At 38.6% G+C, this 6518-nt stretch overlaps 1 pseudogene; it reads right to left on the bottom strand.

Moving 5' to 3' along the window:
• Nucleotides 1-679: 679 nt before the first annotated feature.
• On the bottom strand, nt 680-1408 carry LOC138152869 (ETS-related transcription factor Elf-3 pseudogene; annotated as a pseudogene).
• Nucleotides 1409-6518: the final 5110 nt, after the last annotated feature.

Below are 6518 nucleotides of genomic sequence, written 5' to 3'. Positions count from 1 at the left end.
TGCCAATCTAGAACTCTTAGAAAAGAGGGTCTTTGGGGCGGCCAGGTAGCACAGCAAGTAAGAGCACCGGCTCCAATGTTGAGAAGACCTGGAGATCAAATCCCGGGCTCAGACACTTAGCACCCACCCAGAAACACCTGGCAGTGTAACCTTGAGCAAGTTACTTAACCCCAATTGCTTAGGGACGGCCAGGTGGCTCAGTGAGTAAGAGTACCGGCTCTAGTGTTGGGACGACCTGGAGATCGAATCCCGGGCTCAGACACTCAGCACCACACCCAGAAATAACTGGCCGTGTAACCTTGAGCAAGTTACTTAACCCCGATTGCTTAAAAAAAAAAAGAGGGTCTTTTCCTTCCATTTAAAACCCAGGAACTCAACTCAAAGAGACATCTTATTTTTAGTCAGCATCATAGCTTCAGTCCATTCAGAGAGTTTATAATTCTAAGAGGAAAAAGAGGAAAGAGGGGCCCAAGGTCTCCATATACCATGGCAACTATTAACAGCAAACCTATGGCAGACCAAAGTTTAGTTTCACTCCATTTGGGTACACCCACTGGCTCTCATCATGAACAATGCCCCCTGAAGGGGATTGGAAGGTTGGAGTCCAGGAATATCTGAATAAATCTCTGGTGCAGGGACAAGATCATTGCTCATCCTAATTCCTAGATGGATCTCTTGCTCAGTTCCAGCTTAAAATGACCTCCCCCTCCTTCCAACTGCTTGAGTTCTTGCCAAATTTATAGACTAGTCTCTGGTCATTGACCTGCCCTAAGATCTTTTATTTGAAGTAGTACCTCATGACCTTGCAGAGTTTCTCATAGGTGATACCCTACAGCATCAGATCAAAGTAGCTTGTGGATATCCTCATGCTGCTTCTCCCATTTCATGAGGCCCTTGTTGAGCTCTGAATGGATGAAGATGTCCTATGTAAAATCTCATAGGTTAGTACCTCTTGAAGTACATGTGTTCTTCTTGCCCTCTAGATGTTCTCAGGCCATCTTGCCCAGTTTTGGGGGCTGTCCTTGCTTTCTTTTCCATATTTCAGGTCCCCTTTCCTATAGTCAGAGAGGTTGTCACTGGAAAAAAAGAAAAGAATTTGTTGTCTATGGAATTTAAATCCATGTCACTCCCACCAGAGTCTGAGTGGGCTTTTGAGGGGTTTCAGTCCCTGAAATGGACACAACTGAGCTGCCTGAGAGAAGGACCCCCTACCCTATAATAGTTTTCTGGGTAATAGGGATTGGCCAGCTTTGAGTCATCCAAGAAATCCTGGTTGAAGGGGCTGCCATGATCAAAGGTGATCAACTACCCCCATGATATCCTGAGAGGTGAGTCCATCCTTCTCCAGGAGCTCAGTGATTCATCTTAGCTCATCAGATGTGCCAGATGCTGTGCCCTCTAGAGGCATTTGAGGATTGCTCAGGATCAGCACCAAGTTGTCACCACCCAAGGTAGTTTATGAGGGCATTGCTGGGCCTTCTGTCTGGCATATGATGCTGATATAGTTGCTGAAAATATTGCTGATCTCACAGGGTGCAGCAATGAGGTTCCCTCCCAGAGTAAAAGCCAGAACTCAGAGGATGAAGGGTAGCTAGTCGCAGTGGGTAATCCAGATAGCCAATTGACTAATGGTAAAACTATACTAGGGCTGAACCCACTCTCTAGAGACCTAAGTAATATAAGGGAAAGTGCCCCCCTGAGGCATTGGGGAAAATGTGCTATTGTTATTACTCTATCTTCAAAGTAAATATTTCTTAGTAAAAAGCTAATTGGTGTTAAGTGGCTAAATGAAACTGAAGTGCTAGCACTCAGAATGACTAAGGAAGATAGTGGGAGGAGGGAGGGACACAACCCGTGGGAAGAATTCTGCCAGTGGGGACTGGAGCTGATAGCATTAGAGAAGAAACATCCCCAATCTCTCATTGTATCCTAAACCTTGAGGGGAAGATAAAATAGACCTGGTTTTTCCAAAGCAAATCCAGACATGAATTGTGTCTTGCCAGATAAACATGAGCCATCTTTAATGAATAAAAAACACTTAAAGAAAATAAATCATGGGACAACATACTTTAAATCTGAAAACAGTCTTTCAAATACTGGAAATAGTCTTTAAATTTTGCTATCAGGTTTAGACAGCAAAACATAGGAACAAAATGATTATGCTAAGCTCTTTGCTCTATCCTACTACAAATCCCTTTGTAAGGATCCATGCTCATTTTTTGTGATTTTTTTTTGAACAATATTTCCTTCACATACAAAGCTTCTTCTGGTGTTCTTCTTCCACAAAGAAACAGACTGCTATAGAAAACAGGTAAAAGAAATTACAAGAATAAAATAAATGGCCCCATGGCATAAGAGTAAGGCATCTCCTGCATGTTCTATATATAAACTCTGATCATTGCTGAAGGGAAAATGAGAAAGCCAGAATCTTTTTAGAGAAGGTTATATAGTTCTTTCATTATTGCTTTCAGTATGTTTTACATAATGTGGAAGACATCACTAACTACTTGAGTTGCTCAGTCCTTTGTTAGGAAGCCTCTCCAGGGTTAACTTTATGGCTCTTACTGTTTCTTCCACAAAGCATACATTTTAGATTCCATAGAGAGTTCAGTGGTAAATCTCTTTTTATCAGAAGATCATAGTGATTTCCAAAATTTAAATAATCTGAGTTTGAAGTAGGGATATTTTAGTCACGGTTGGCATTTCTGGATGTCCCTTTAAGCATTATCAGAAAGTTTGTTAAAGTCAATGGGTTCAATCATACATGAATGAATATTCTGTTTATGACACACAGTAACAGTGTGACCACTGGCAGATCCTTTAACCTCAGTACTCCCCGCCACATATACCATTAACTCTTCAAGACTGTAACTTGTGGGGGAGTTGATGATCTATGTTGGTAGAAAGATAGAGGAAGTATACACAGTAGGAATTCTGGATACCAGTGAAAGCATGGGAAGGAAGGAAGGAAGGAAGGAAGGAAGGAAGGAAGGAAGGAAGGAAATAAAAATGGGGGGAGAGAAGAGAAAAGCAGAAGAAAGAAGAAGAAAGAAGAAGAAGAAGAAAGAGGAGGAAGTGATTTGATATACTTCAAAAGAAATCTTAATCTCTTTTCTATACTTGAAAACTCTGAGAAGAAAAGAAGCAAGTAAAATCTACTTACCTCATTTGTTCCAAAGACTTTGCTAATGCATCATCTCAGAATAATATGAACTCTTTAAGAGAACTGCTATTGCACCAGATTCTATTTGTGCATATGGTCATCTTTGTTAGGAGGAGATCATTTTGCAAATATGTCCAGGTTGCTACAGTGAAGGGCATTCAAGAGCATGTGATCATCTAAGGAGTAGTATATATTCTAATATCACTCCCATTCGTTTCTTCTCCTCAATAGTGGGCTATATGTAATTTCATTATAAAGAATCTAATCAAGGATTTACATTTTTATGCCACCTAAAATTTTACTTCTAGATAGCAAATGGCCATTTATAGGCATAAACAAACTTGGCTTGAGTGTAAGGAGTTGAAAGAATGTGATGTATTTGTTCTATTGTTATTCTTTGTTCAATCAAGTGGTGACATGAACTTACATTGAAAAACAAGAGATTGCACACAGTGCACCAAAACAGAGATGCCAATGAGATGATCTGAGCTAATGGTGCAGACATGGAAGAACAGTGAATGGCTCTCTGCTTTCCAAATGAGTAAGGCGACTTTCCAATTCACCAGAGAGGAGCATGGCCCAACATTACAGCAATCATGCATCCATCTGTGAATTTCAGTTGTTGTGGGTGAGAATATTGCTATGACTCTGTAGATGTAAGCCAGAGTTATAACAAATTGCATACTGATTTGTCAGTGTGATGTTAGATGAAGGACCACAGATGGGACTATATTTTGAAAGTGTGATACCAGTGATAGGTATTCTAATATATTATATCATCTGTGTATGCAAAGTCACAAAAATAACGAATGACTTTCCAAGAAGGGAATATGGTCATAGTTACCTGATAGGTTCTTTCAATTTATTTGAGAGAAAAGAAACATTTCTGGATTGAGGATATTCTTTTATACAATTTCCACCAATTATATATCTATACACATATTGACTCAAGACAAGAAGGCTTGTGACACCAAAAGACCCTTGTCTATGTTTTGGGGGCTATTTCCCTTGGCATAAAACTCCACTCCAAAGGTTAGAAAAATCTTGCCATTGACCATTAATTAATCTGACCTAATACTAACTACTCACTGACAAGATTTACAATTTACAATCTATCAGAGGAAAAGACAATCAACAAATACACAACTTCTATAACAAATAAATTGTGGTGACCTAAAGTTAAAAAGGTGTTTGTTCAGTCATTCCTCAGTTTAATTTCTGAGAGTCATATCTTCACTGAGTTCCTTCTGAACTATCTCTACAAGGTCTACTGCCTCAATCCAGGAACTGTGCTGGATTGCTACCACTTTCCAGAGGTCTCATTGTTAATAGGCCTTGCATATTACCAACAAGAGGCATGGGGTTTCCTTCCCACAATAGTACTATTTTTTTTAGAAGAGGGTGCTTTCTTTGCTACAGGTAAGACGGTCCACTTGGTCAGCTCTTTGGATCGCCATTGGATAGTATTAGAAAATATTTTTGTTTTCTTTCCTTTTAACAGGAATTGACTTAAAGGAATTTAACACATGGGGAAACTGAGGTCCAGAAAGTTAAAGTGACTTGTTGAAGAGGACACAGATAGTAAGCAACAAAACCAAGGTTTGAATCTAAGCTTTACTAAGTTTCTTATAGGTGACAACAGACTCTTTCATATACATACATATATGAACAGAAATAAAGTTCTATCACCTGACCATTTTTTAAATATTCATATAAAAAGAGGAAGGAGGAAGGGCTCAGCAGAGAAATGATCAGGGCATCACTGATCAATCAATTTTCCTTAGCCTATTTAATGAAATCATGGATGATAACAGGCAAGTCACAAAGGCAACAAAGTACAAAGAAGAGTTTTCATTTTTTGTACCTTTATGAAGTGAGAAGAAATTCTCATTGAAAGAATTATTATTAATCTTTCTGGAGTCCTTTTAGGATATTTGTTGGGGTTTCTGTGGGAGAACTTGACTTCTCTATGACCTTTCATGTCACTTTCTTAAGTGGAAGTCTAAATAGTGTGCTTCTGTAAAAACCCACCTCAATGTTTAGGCAGGTATATTATAGACCTACCAGATACTGAATTCAACCTCACCCTAAACATCATTCCATTTTAATGCAGAAGAATCCCTGTAGTTTCAGTAGGAATGGGCCAGGTTTACACCCACTTAGTGGGTTACATATTGCCAAAAAGGAACAATTGCACTGTGGGCCATAATATACTACTGGGTCAACTGCATGGCCAACTTCCCAGAAAGCTGGCAGGTTGGAGGAAACACAAGGTTTCTCTGATGAAGAAGCTTCTCTCTGAACCAAATCTTCTTCTTGTCATCAAACAAGCCTGTTCTTTCATTCACTTATGCTATAAACTCAGCTTTGGACTTCTAGTTATCTTGATCTTAGTAAATCTTATAGACACAAAATTATCCAATAGGAGCAGATGCCTCTTCTTCCTAGGTTAGCTCTATTGAAAGTAGAAAGCATCATAATATAATGCAACACAATAGAAACATTTATTAATTGACTACTGTATGCAGAGTAATTAGTAGACATTGGGAGAAATTTAGATGAGTTCCTTTTCTCAAGAAATATATATTCTACTAGAAATATAATATACCAACATTAATACTAATAGCCATACATGATACTACAAGATAAGTTCATGAGAGAGTTACAAACACAGTGTGATGTGAGATGTAAAGGTAAAAATCATTATGAAAAGAATGAATCAGAGAAGTCTGGGGGGGGGGGGTAGTGAGGGTATGGCAGAATATAATTTGAGCTTTAAAGAATGTGTTAGACTTTAATAAGCAAAAATGGTAAGAGAAATTATTGCAATCATAGGACTCCGTGGAAGAAAAGAAGGGAAGCATGAAATCATGTTACATATGTGGGAAACATGGATATTCCAATCTGAATGAATTTGACTATCAATGTTAAAAGAAAAAAAGGATTGGAAGATAGTATGGTACCAGATTGTAGAGGACCTTGAATGTTATGAAGAGAAGTTTTAATTTTACTCAAAAAGTAGAAGGAAGACACTGAACATTTTTAAGTAAAGGAATAAAATGGACAGATTTTCATGGAGGGGGGAGGTGAAGATAAGATAACTTCTCTTATAGAGAGAAGTCCTATAAGCAGGTCTCAAGATCCAAGATCTTGAAAGACTCAAAAATGTTGATTTGGGAGTCATCTACTAAGAGCTGGTAGCATAAAACATAGTTATGAATGAAATTGACAAGGTTAAGAGCAAAAAGGATTGACCTCTCCAGTGTCTGAGGCAGGATTTAAACTCAAGTATCCACTGACTCTCAATTCAGAGTGCTCTCTCCATTCCAACAGGATGCCTCTCTGAGATAAGATG

Source organism: Petaurus breviceps, unplaced genomic scaffold, assembly GCF_028583685.1.
Source record: "Petaurus breviceps papuanus isolate PSGF00001 unplaced genomic scaffold, PetGlider_PUasm1.0 90977, whole genome shotgun sequence".
Taxonomy (NCBI): domain Eukaryota; kingdom Metazoa; phylum Chordata; class Mammalia; order Diprotodontia; family Petauridae; genus Petaurus; species Petaurus breviceps.
This window is presented reverse-complemented; position numbering and strand designations above follow the sequence as displayed.